The sequence below is a fragment of the Echiichthys vipera genome, assembly GCF_963691815.1.
Source record: "Echiichthys vipera genome assembly, chromosome: 21".
NCBI lineage: Eukaryota > Metazoa > Chordata > Actinopteri > Perciformes > Trachinidae > Echiichthys > Echiichthys vipera.
In genome coordinates, this window is record NC_139846.1 from 12,919,583 (window position 1) to 12,933,412 (window position 13,830).

Below are 13,830 nucleotides of genomic sequence, written 5' to 3' on the forward strand. Positions count from 1 at the left end.
TTGCTGCTTATATGAGACGCCCATCGATGAATAAACCTGTTTGGAGAAATCAAGAGTGAAGAGGACAGAAAAACGGAGCAACAGTGACACAGACGGAGGGTGAAAACCACAAGATGAGATAGTGGATGATGGGAAAGTGGAGTGTGAAGGAGTAAAGCCAAAAAGAAATGAAGTTAATTGAAAGAATCAAAGATGGCTTGGAGGGGGAAATCAAGGTATAGCTGCAGAAGGGATGGAAAGGTGGGGGTTAGCCTTTCTCAGCCTGCATCTTTAGCTCCCTTTTTTCTCTGAGAGGCATAAACACCTGCTCCCCTGACACTTTGTGCCATTGCATTGACTCGGCCTCATTCCACTGAGACTATTTATGATGGTGATGATGCATCAGGTGTGTGTATGTGTGTGTGTGTGTGTGTGTGTGTGTGTGTGTGTGTGTGTGTGTGTGTGTGTGTGTGTGACTATTTAGCCTAAGGGTGTACGCTGGGATGTGAGAAGAAATAGCAGTTCTTCATCAGTGTTAATTTATGTTGTCCTTCTCTAAAAAAAAAAAAAAAAAACCTTACTCAACTGAAATCAATATTTAATACGACGTGACATGAGACATAACGGCGCAATCCGTACACAAACAAAGCGAGGTTGAGCTTACATGCCGTTTGCTCCTCTGTTCTTTAATTTAATATAAATGTGACGAATATACATTTTGCGGTGCAGACGCGCTTCTAGATTACATTTAGTCATTAAGAGACAATAATAAAAAACCTCTTACTGTAAATGAACTGCATATAAGCCCAAACTCCCAAAGGCTGGAAGCTGCTATAAAAACCTCCAGAGGCTGCCGTGTTCATTACATCCAATAATATGAAGCAGCTCCTGATTTTAAACATACTGATGATATTGCTTTGCATTTTCATCAGCAGTGAGGCAAAAAAGTGATACATGTGTCCTTAGATACTGCTGGAGGAAAGGGTCGTTAAAACACAACAGTGCACCCCTTTTGGGAACATGTATGTGTTTATCCAATTTCATGGCAATCAGCTTTTATATTTAAAGACATCTTGCGTGCAGAGTTGATCCTGAAGGTGATGCAAGCGCACGGAGAGTTTGTTGAGTGTCTAAAAATTGTCTGGAAAAGATTTATTCTGACAAAGTATTTTAACCAAGTTGATTTGCTTAAGTGAGGCAGAAATAAAGAAAGTTACACTTGATTCTGTAGAGTTAGCTTGGTATTGTTTTATGGGAAAGTAACGGTTACGCTTTCTTTTATGGGTTTGTAAACTCAATTTAATTTGCTTATAATTTCAAAAAAGACATTTGCTGGAAAGAGTTTTTATTAATTATAGCAACTAAAGGGTGAAGCATTTCAATTAATTTCTTGCACAATCATTGAGTCAGTTGGTCGCTGCATAATTATGAAATTTGCCTTCAGGCGTGCAATAATTCAACAAGCTTTACAATAATAAATGAACAACGGATGTGTCTATTAAATGAAGCTTCCACTCAAGGAAATCTCTATTCGCCTTGTAACTGCTAATGAATCACTTTCTTTCCAGCAAACTATAGGAAGTTATTAGAAAATCACAGACCCGTAAAATGAAGTGTTTCATCAAAGCAGTTTAAATGGAATTATCCATTTCACAATACATGTCAGGCACACAGTGTCAGAGGTAAAACACTAACCTAACCGTCACAGGAGCTCAGCCTCCATCTATGGTGCTGACAGCGTTCAAAGTCCTTAGTGCTGCTCCCCCGCTGGTTTGTTGAAACGCCCGCACAGCGAGGTTGTGCTCTGAGGGTCTGAACCTCTGTTCCTAGTGAAGCTTCAAGCATCTAATGTATAGAATTTTCCTTTAGATGTTTCTTTGTAGTCTTCTTTTGAAATTAACCCCTGAAACTGAGTCAGATTGAAGCATAATATTCCAGTTGGAGGATTGAAAATGTAGTTTTTTGACAGGCATGAAATGAAAAATGTGTATTTCTTATCAAGCATCTGTGCAACTTGAGACCAAAAAATGCTTTTGAGTTTATGATCAATATAGTGGAAGAGTCCTTTTTTTACCCACAGCACTCAACTCACACAATAGCAAATGAAACATGCATGTCATAAGATACTTACCTATGCCTGACTCCTCTCCTGGGCTCGTACTCCCAAAACATCTTCAGGCTAAACGTAGCTCCTGATTTGCTGATTTAGCAGTTACTCTTTCACAAAGTATTTAAATGCTAAAAATTTAAAAGGAGTCTACTACTAAGTCACTAAGAGGAAAAACTGCTGCTGTCACCAATCCGCCTCATAATCTCGTTATCACTTCGAAAGTTTTAATGCTTTCTCTCTGTGGACGTTCTCTTGTTTTTGCCTTGTCTGTGTTTCTGTATCAAATTAGGTTTTTCATGGGGCAGGGGTGCTAATCCTACGCCCAACCCTCCTCCTCACCAGTCCGGGCCTGGGACCTGCCATGGCAGAGTTGTGAAGATGACAAAAGCCTTTAAAGATCCCAGAGATCGAACAGAGAAAGAATAAATGATGAGAAGAATATAATAATATAGGGAATAGGCACCAGGGGCGTGGAACAGGTACAGGTGGGAATACAAGAGGGCAGGAAGTGAGGCGATCTGAAATGAGACAAGGTGAGTATTTTCAGAACAAAACAGGAAATAAATCAAAGGGACATAACCTAAATCATACTCAGATATAACACATACTCTGACTTTTTATTACTTTTTTTATGAAATACTATACAAAGACCTTTTTTCAACATATTTTTATGACTTTTTTCAAAATCCTATACTACCCTATATTATACTACGACTTATTTTTTTCAACATACTATACATTCATTCATTCATTCATTCATCTTCAACCCCTTGTCCCTGTCGGAGTCGTGGGGGGCTGGAGCCGATCCCAGCTGACATGGGGCGTGAGGCGGGGTACACCCTGGACAGGAGACCAGCCTGTCGCAAGGCACATAGAGACAAACAGAGACATACTATACAATGAATCTTTTTTTCAACATACTATACTTTGACTTTATTTTTTCCACATTCTATAGTTTGACTTTTTTTTTACATCGTACTGTTTTCATTGTCATTTTCATTTTTTATGATTTTTATGATGTATTTTATATGGTACATTTACAATAATGTCATGTGCACTGCTCCTGTAATTTTAAACTTCATATTCAAACAAATTACAGAGAAGGCAATGGAAAGCATGGATTTCCACTCAACAATGTCATAGTCTTGAAAGTTTTAACCAATTGGTATCCAATGTGACATTTTGTTGGCCATTTCTCCTACATTGTTAATGGAGCGTTTAAACTTATACTTGTGTGAAGAAGAAAAAAGTATGATGATGAGTATGAAGCATTGATGTGGCCAGCACTTCTTGAGAAATCCTCCTGTGGACCAATGCAAAGACTGATCAGTCAACAAACACACATGATCCTCATCAGACACCTGCTGCCAGTGTAGCAGAAATATAAAGAGCCATGACCTCTGTGCTCTCAAAGCAGTTACAACTCTGAATATATATCAACAACACAGTGCAAACATGTTTTTATGCCTCACATCTTTGTATGTATAGTAGTGTGTAAGCATTGCAGCTATATATATATATATGCATGGATGAATACATACACAGGCTTTGGGGGTTTATTATTTGCTCCATGACATGCAAGGGTGTGATGTGTACGTGTCAGGTCTAAGTGAGCCAGGAGGTTCAAACATGAAGGAGCCGATCCATGAAAGGCAGAGGGAGGGTTTCACTGCTCTGCTCACTCTACTAGTTGGGGATGACATGTCAGAGGGAAAAGATGAATGCGAAGCAGGCTTTGCGTGTATATCAGCAGGTCTCAGAAGGAACAGGATGCTTGCGTGACTGATGGCCACTCATTTTTTAATTACTCAGACGTGGTCAGACTCCCATGTGGTTTTATACTGCTTTGACCAAGTAGGTAAAACAACACACAGGGCCAAAATAACTTAATGACTGAAAGTGCCACCATTTCATTTCCTGCACAAATAGCTAGTCCCTTCATGGTTTTTGTCTTTATGGACATGAGAGGCTTTGTGCATTTCTGCGGGTGGATGAACAGATGTTGTAGGCACTTGCTGCCTTTAATGATGATGGATAAAGATGTTGATTACAGACAGAGGTGTCAGTCTGTCCCTCTCTTCTTCCACTCATGCTTTTGACTTTTTTCCTCCCACCAGTGTGTCAAAGCAGCAGAATGATCATCCTCTCCTCTCTGAGGCTGTCTTAAGTTTATGCCTGTGCTGCTTTAACTGTTAATGTGAGGCAATATTGAGGTTAAAGGATCATGTGTGCACAGGGAACCAACCCTGCAATGGTGGGAAATTGGTAGAAACACAAAGCAGTGTCTCTCACTTTCATTCACTGTCAGCCGGCTCATTTTTGTGTGTTATCATGCTGTGAAGGCAAAAATGTGTTCGCACAGTCACATCATGGGGGTTTACTACCTTCCATCTGGGGACAAAAAGCTGTTCGCGATGAGGTTAAAGCAATACTTTGACATCTTGGAAAATATGCTTAGAGCTCAACAGGGACCTTTCACTTTTTGAACAGCTCCACAGTACCAATGCGGATTTCCTTTCTTAACCCCATTGATGCCTCAGAAAATCCTTATTTCAAGTGTCTTGAGCCTGGAACCAAGCCGTTAAACTAAGAGATTAATCTTGACTATAAAACATTTAATTCAACACAAAGACATTTTGAAAACAAAACATAAACGATCATGTTCAGTGGTCACAGCTCACGTCCAGTTTGCAGGTTCGGTCAAAATTTCTATGGTTAACGGTGAGCTCCACCAAACTTCTCCATGACAATGCAATCGGCGCATGTTTTTCTTAAAACAAGGTTGATATCAACCACAGTTGTGGCTTCTACAGGAGCATAAACCATCGTCTCATGAGCTCTTGGTGAGTCTTCCTTTGATAAGTAAGAAATTACAGCTGAAAATGATCAGTATATGAATGGGATTTTCACTTCCAGATCATTGTTGAGCTCTATTAGGGTTGGGGAAATTTGTCGATATAATTGGCACCATCGATTATGGATACACGCCAACTTGCATAATAATGTGCGTGCGTCACAAGGTGGCTGTGCCGGGTCAAAGGATCGATTTCCTGATTCCCCCAAAGAACAAGTTGCAGCTTAACAAATCCTCGCCCACGATCATCTAAAGTGCCAGAGTATTTTAGACAGAGACCCAACAATGTGTGTTATGAGATACTAAGGCAACATTTTTAAAGGTAGTTAGAACTTGCTTTAAGAAAGAATTATGAGAAACTAAAGCAACATTTTGAATTATAAAATGAAATGAAATTTGATTAACTATTTTATCAATACGAATAAGAGCCTCGTACTTTTAACTTAGTATCTCATAATTCGGACAGAAGTGGAATAGATTTGTTTTTTGTCCAAAATTACTTTTATTTTTTCCATACACTAGAGGATGTAAGCGGAGTGGAGCGGCCCTTGGGGACAACATGCTCAACAATTGCTTAAGGTTTCATGGATAGTATATAATTAAAAGCTTCCTCTGTGCTGTACAGCAGGAGTTTTGGTATCTTTAATCCTGCTTTGTTTCAGGGTTTTCACATTGATTAGCCAGTGTTAAAACCAAACGTGACTGGACTTGGTGTGGTTTTTTTTGTATCTTTAGCAGCTATCTGGGCTCGCATGTAAATCCCTACATGCTCCTGCACAGACGATGCCTGAACATTCTTTTGCAAACGTGTGTTGGCCTCCCTTACATCTTCTTCATGTCCTAATCTGTATTTCTCCCACTCCTGTGATAAGGCCTTATTGAGAGGAAGGCATCTAGAGGAGAATGTTCTTCATGAGTTTCGTGACTTACATTCAGGAGTAGCACTGAGGTAACTACAGTATTTAGCGTGATTAGATGTAATTAGTTCCAGATGGTTTGCGATGCGGTTTGTAAATAAGAAGGGAAAAAGGGGCCATTCAAAGGACTTTTCTAAGTGAATTACATAAAATCAGGTTGCATAGAACAAGCCAGTTGTTTTCTCTATTAGCACATGAAACAGGAACAGAAACATTCAGACATTTGCACGTTCAATGAAAAAGTCAAGATGCAGTAGGAAGACTCCAACTACAGTTCATTGTACAGTATATGCGAACAGCAAGAACCCTGCACCAAGGGATCACCTGATAAGACCCCGAGAAACCTTAAAACACCACCTGCTTCTCACACACCTATTAAAATGCTAACACACACACTCAAAGCTTTGCCTATTAGCCAATGTATGCTATCTCTTCAGAGTGACGCTTAGATGTTCTCCTCTAGAAAAGATTAAAGGGCAAACGGTGGTGACCTGGGAATAACCATCACTATGCGGCCGTGTGATTATTATCAGAAAGCCGCGTCTCGACCAGGGAGCTACTTTTGGAGTTAATGAGCAAAGAGAAACAGGAGATAGCGATGGAAACGGGCTTTACAGAGAGAGAGAGAGAGAGAGAGAGAGAGAGAGAGAGAGAGAGAGCTGAATGGGTTAATCTCCCACAATAATCAAACTGTATTTCCCCTGAGAAATAGTTTAATTCTGGAAATTATTCCAACGAAATAATTATTTTACCAAACGGGAAGGACGTACTTTATCTTGCAAATTGCACTTAGTTGCAGATAAGCTGTGCTCCTTAAACAGATGCACACATTCAATAATGTATCCGGAGTTGGCATTCATGAGTAATGCATTCAATGCACGGTCACGCCTTTCTCACTCTGGACCCTCAGCACCTGGGCTCTCCTTATTCTGTCAATCTGTTGAGCAATTAAAGCAAGTCTTTCCTAACACCTTGGCACGAATGACAAGGAGCGGCTTGCTGTGTGAGTGGTTTATGAGGAAAAATGTGCATTCACTTGAGTGTGCTTGCATGTGACAGAGCAGGTGAGACAGGGGAGGATGGTCACGTAAAGGTTTGATTATTATATTTTCAAGGTTCGATCATTATATTTTTGAGGTCAAAATACACGCAGTATTAAATATTCTATAATTACATCAAATTTAGACCTGAACTGCCATAATGACGGCTAATTACACACTTTGTTCTCATGAATGTCATCCATTTTAAGCAGCAGAAGGTGGGGGCAATGGACATACGATTCTTTTTTTCCTCATCTGAAAGCATACCGCACCTCAAGAGTCTGTGTTTACGTCTAGCTTTTTATCACACCCTCACAAGCACCTGAATGCAACCAGTTACCTTAATCAGCACATAAACACACTTCATCTTTCGGTTTCCTGGTAGACCTCTCTGCTATCTACCCTGCCCGCTCTCAGTCTTAATTTACCCCTATTCCCTGTTTCTTCTCTCTGCTGGGTGAGATACTCTGCACATGTGACTCCAGCACCACACCACAGAGCCCGAGAGCCTTATTGAACTGGTTCCGCGCACAAATCTTTTTTTATTCCTAATTTCTTGCCTTCTCTTGTGTCAGCGTTTCTTAATTGTTCTGTTCTCACTTTGCTTTGCAATCACGTGTGCTTTATTCGTGTGTGTCAGGTTCTCATGTATTGATTGTTCAGTGATGGTTCACAGGTGGTTGTTAAGGCTGGGACATATTGGCCTCTCCGTAAAATACATGCTTCTCATTTAGCCTAAGTGTGATTTGAATCGTTATTGGACTCATTCACCATTTTGTTAAAAATGCTTTTTTTTATGTAGGCCTAATCGAACAAATTACGCCTACAAGCACCTCTACCACAACTTTACATTTTCAGTGTCAGTATATAATATATATATACAATAACAGCATGCAGGGTAAGCAGCCCTCTGATTTTTGTGACGCCCATCCCCTCGGCGTCAGATACCAAAGCACAGAGAGCACAAGGTAGTGTGTCAAACGAACAAACAGAGACAATGTAGCTCTGCACTCACTCGTAATCTGACAGTACAGCACCTTCTAGCAGGACTCTGTGGAGGTATGTGTGTTTATTTGTGCCTTAAACTTGAAAGCAAATCAGCATATTTCTCAAAATGTTGAACTATTCCTGAAAGTGTACGACTGCTTGAAACACTCCTACCATACAATCACTTGTGATCGTTCTTTTCACCACTTTAATCTATCAAAATCTTTAACTCGGAGTCCTTTCTTTTCTGTTTTCCACTTGCCTTTTTGTCCCTCACACCTTCCCTTTCTTTCATATTCTGCTTTTCCTCACTACATACTCCACTCCCGCTCTCCCAGCTGCAAGCCCCTGCTGTCAGTTCGTCCTGTGAAACTTGTTAATTAAATTTGTAGACTGAAAGAGCCCCGGGAACCATGTTTAATCGATGAGCACAAATAGATGGCTTTCATTCCAGACAATTCTTCCCATAAAAAATAAAGAATTGAGTGTGTGCACTTTTACAATTACAAAGAGGCCATCTAAACAGTGCAAGCACAGTCTCAATCTCAATCAATCACTAAATGCTAGCAATCTCCCTCAGCAAGTAAATAGCTTCTTTACTGCGGAGGGCCTCTCTCTTTTGTTATCTCTGTGCTAAGACGTTCACATGTTCTAATTTTTGACTTTACCCCATTTCCCTGCAGCTCTCCTGACCTCTTTTACTGTTGATACCTCAGCTAAATCAGGAAAGACAGTGCTTTTACTGGAGACTTAATGGGTACCCGATGTGCAGCGGCGATTTCCTCTAACCAGCAACTCTTATCTCATTCTCAAAGTCAGACCAACATCACAAGTTGATTCACAAAGAACAAAGCAGAGATTACATTCAAATTATGTGAAAACTGTACCTAACCATGTACAAATGAATAAAAATGTCCATGCATTAAGTGTGGCATGATCATATAGTGTGCTCTGTAGTCAGACAGAGGGGTGCATGGCCTTTCTGCAGCTGCAGGCGGTATGACGGTTCGCCCAGCTGTTCTTTTACCCCTGCAGCTAAATCCATCTCTGACCTCCCCATATCCAGCAACAACAACCCGACCCAGCTGGCTCAAACATCAGCAGCACAAACAACAACACTGAAATGCACAGAGAAAAAATGTTTGTGAATCATCACAGACATAACAATCTCTCCCAAAAATAGCCAAAATAGTCCCAAAGCTGAAAAGATGTCAACAGTGACCCACCACAGGTTTTTTTTTCCACGTTCATAGGTGAACTTCAGCGGCTGTTTCATAAGAAAACGGATCATCGTTTTATTCTTAGATTTAGTTGAGACTGCCTTATTTAAGCCTATAATACAGACTTATTTAAAGCCTTAGACGTTCACCACCTCAGAGTGGCTAAGAACTGTTTCCATGGTAACAATCAGTGACACCTGAAGGCATGTGACAGTCACCCACGAATGAAAAGTGGGAAAATGTGAAGTATGGTTTTCATACAGTAAAGTGCTGCTGGAAATGAGGAGGGACCCCTTTATATAATGTTTATTTTTTTACTATAGCTCCCATTAAATAGTCATTTCCACAGAATTCATAGCAAAATGGTCCTATTCAAGGAAGTTGAGGGTTAGACATCCTTGTCCAGCTAATGTACATATTCAATTGATTCAGATGCTGTTTACATAGCTCAGATTTGAAGCTTCTTCAACCACAGTTTTACAGATTTGTCATTTATTACCCACCTTTTATTGTTTATTTGTATCCTTAAAGGGCTTGTTGTTTGTTTATGTTTGTTGTGCTTTGATTGTCTTCTCGTTATTTTCTCTGATTTATGGGCAACTATTATACAGACCTCGTTCGGAGTCATTCACTCATTCACTGCTCCCTAGTCACTCTCTACGGTATGTAGTTGTATAAGTGTATAATGAGTGGTTTTTCAGACAGTCTCAGACTCCGCCATGGTAGCCATGGTAGCTCCTCTGTGAGGCTGTGCTTAGGCGCCGCAGTGCTTTGAGCCTGACGACTTTGCTAAGATGCAGATGTTTAGCAGGTAATGTTCACCTTCTTAGTTTAGGATTTTAGATCATTACACAAGAAGTACAGCCGAGGCCGATGGGAATGTCATGTGTTTTATTTAAAAGTCAGGAGATCACTAAAGTCTGTAAGGTTCTAAATCCCATCCCCCGTGTTAGCAGATGGGACATGGGCCCAACTAAAAAGTCAAAGTACACTTTAAATACATTTCATTACCAAAGATGGTTTTTGCTGTTGGTTTTATCACACTGACATTTGTAGAAGTGTTTATTTTTCTGATAAATTATCTGTTGCTATGAACACAGGGTGAAACAACTTGATTGACAGCTGTGATTGGTTTGGCAATTGTATTCAATATCACTAGAACGCAGACACTGGTTGCAAAATCACAACACTTATTCTGGATATTTAGCTTCATTTTTGTACAGTGGGAGGAAGTGGAGCCGCGTCGTCCACATTGGACCAGCGTGGTGAATTAACCAACCATCAGATCGACATCTGAAGTATAGCTATTTATAGCTTGGTTAAAAAGATGTTATAATGCAATTATAATAATTATTATTATAATAACAATGCAAAGCATGCAAACACACAGAAGACACAGTCACATAATTCTGTGCATTTTTAGCAACACCACATCTGCTTTGATTGAGACTTTTGTCTGGTGGTATAGATTGAAAATGTAGCAATACAGATACTGCTTTGGATTGAAACATGCAAATTCAGGCACCCTTGTGGCTGAAAAGATGTAAGAAGCTGCGACAGCAAATAAGGCCACCAGTATCTAGGAGACATGTGTCCTCAGGGACCAACATAAATAATAATATTGTGCTCATGTTTCAGCTCCTGTAATTTGAGCTATTATTATCGCAATTTCCTGATTTCTTTCTCTTTGTGGTAACACACGTTTTATCCAAACAAAAGTCTGTTTTTAATCTATGAGTGTATCAGTGTATATGGAACCAAATCAACTAAATCACTGTGTATAATACCTCTGTAAAACACTGTAACCATACTATGCAAATATAATGTATTCTGCAACCTCAAATAACCCTGAAGACAAATAATTTAACACATTTTTACTTGAATTATCACCACACATGCATATACAGTAAATTATACAGTTACAAACATTGCACTCAGTGGTGTAGTGATACTTGAAACAGGTGTAATGCTGCTGATTGGTCATGGGTATACTGCGGTCCCATCTTATGTATTGCTAATGACTGGTTGTTTGAATGGATGTACTTGAAACACATGCAAATATCTCAGTTTACATCTGCCCTGCTGATCACACTGCTGGTGTGTCCCCAGTGAGGGTGAGTAACTGAGGGGTGCTCCATACTTGTGTGAAGGTGTGAGGAGGCGCACAACAGCATAGATTTGTGTCCACGCGTTGCCGCCTTGACAGCCTTTACATCAACCGCATCGAAACACTGGACTAATGCCAAAGTTCTGATGAGAGTTTTGGCGCCATCCTTCACAGTAACACACACTCCCTTCAGCCAGGAGCAATGAGGGGAAGGATTCTGCACGGGGCAAAAGGTGTGAGGGAGAGTGAATGACATTTGACACAGGTCCTGTTGGCTGCATACACAACTGAGACACCAGGACGTCCGTATCTTGATTTAATCAAGACGCAGGGAAATTGCCTTCAAACTCACTTCATGTCAGTGTGTCCATCAAAGTGGCAGCAATCACACTTGGTTCCCAAGCCAACAAACCCAGAAAATCTTGCGAATGCCTCAAAGACAATCCCACCACCACCACCACCACTCAAAAATGTGTTTTTGAGAGTGCTACTTCATTTGCATATTTAACTATATACAGATGGATTTTTATGCCGAAATTGCCACCACTGGGCTTTTTTTCCCTCTGCTAGATGTTTCTCTTTGCTGTCATGAAATCTCAGTGGGAGATGTGAACATTTGTGAAATCACGAGCAGTGGCGGCCAATCATCATAAAAAACAATGGATTTCTCAGAGAAGTTGCAGCTTGTGTCAAGAGATTAATCTTTTCAAATTAACATGACAGATTGACGAGCCAGCGCTGAGAGTTTCCCTACACTACATAACCAAGGAATATCCTGCTGAGACAGAAGAGAGTGGATTTTTATTTGCTAGCAAGTTAACTTTGAAGCTTGCAAACTGTTTACCCTCAGGCAACAACATTTTTCAACGCTCAAAAAGAGTTCTCCTCCGTATAACATATTTCCTAAGTGACTTTGATATTGGTATCTCAATGCTCGCAGCTATTGTTAGCTAGTAGATCAAATCAGATAGTTTGTTAACAGTGTTCATATATGAACAAGATGGCAAGATGTTGGTCTCATGTGATAAAGGAAGGAATGACTGGGGCACCAATGATTTCCTTTTCATGTCAGCTACAGTTTAAAGTGTGTTGTGTATGTGGAACCCCGGCAGACACAGGGTCCTTCACGTCAGTCTAATAACTCCTTCAGTCGCAATCTTGCAGCTTACAATCACAAATTGCTAGAATCTGCTCAGCTCACTTTTTTAGATAATAAAGCCCCTTACCCACTGGACAAAAAAACCCACTAACATGTAGCTTGTGTCTTTGGTTGCAATCAGCATTCATTCACGGGATAAATGAATGTACGATGATGCTATGACACACATTGCCTCCATCCATAACATTAGCTGTAAGCTCTGCCCGTCTCCATGCAAGAAAACATCATTCGAAATAACTCGGCATTGAGTTTGAGAGAAAGACTGAAGAAGTAACACATAAACCTATAAAACATAGAGACCATATTGTGATGGAATCACACCAAATAAGGCCAGGGGCGTAAAGTAACCCCATTACTTCTGGCGCCCTTGCTCAGACCACACCCATGTTTGACATAGACCTTCAATTTGATCTCAGCAACACACCTAACGTTTCGTGACTGAATCTTGCACTACTGCGATAACAAAATCTGTCCAGAGAGAGACAGATTTAAGGACACCTATCAAAATACTCAAAACCGCCTGAGTGTTAGTTCTCGCTGCAGTAAGTGTCTCCAGGGCCAAACGCACACCGCATACACGTCAGGTTTGGGACACTGAACAAAGAAAAAAAGGAAGGCATGCTTGTCTACTGGCAATGGGAAAGGGGTCTTTTATATGACAGCAGCAGTGTGCCTATAATCTGCAGTCGAGTCTTTTCTGAGTACAGGGGAACGAGGGAAAATGGGCTTGACTTTTTATAAAATGACATGTCTTGTGTGGCGGCTAGTTCTAAACTGTGGTGGGTGGACCGTGAGGCTTGAGGCAGCTGCTGTTCAGAGACAGGAATTCTCAATGAGCGAGTAGAAGTGCTTTGAGGATGTTTTTTCTTTTATATTGAGCTTTTATTTATGGAAAATCCATTATAAACAATATATCCTCCATGCAGAGTGCTGTTGTGTTTTCTAAAGTGTATCCACGGGATATATTTCAAAGGTAAATATGTTTAAAAGCACCACAATTTTGCAGTGACCCCATGCTGAGCAACAGATATGCGATGTGACTTAATGCTCAACAAGCAAATCTGCTTTTGATGTTCCTTCAAATCCAGATTACTGTATAAATGTTTGCTATTGGCTATCACCCACACAGGAAAGAATAAAGGAAAATCGTATGTTTCAGAGCAGGAACAATCAGATTTCTCTCCACGCTCTTCATTCTCACTTTAAAATTCACTGTTGTCGACTGTCATTTCTTTGTCCCTACCTCTTTTCATACCCTGTCCCAGATATTCCTGCAAAACAGAGAAATGTTGCACAGAGAAAAAAATACTCACTATAAACTATTACTGTTTTGTTTTTTTGTTTGTTTGTTTGTTTGTTTTAGGTTTTTGTTTTGTTTGTGTGGACCATAAATGGAGCCTGGACTGTTGGCTGGAGAGGTGTCAGTTGGGCAAGGCACCGAACCCCCAACTGCTCGG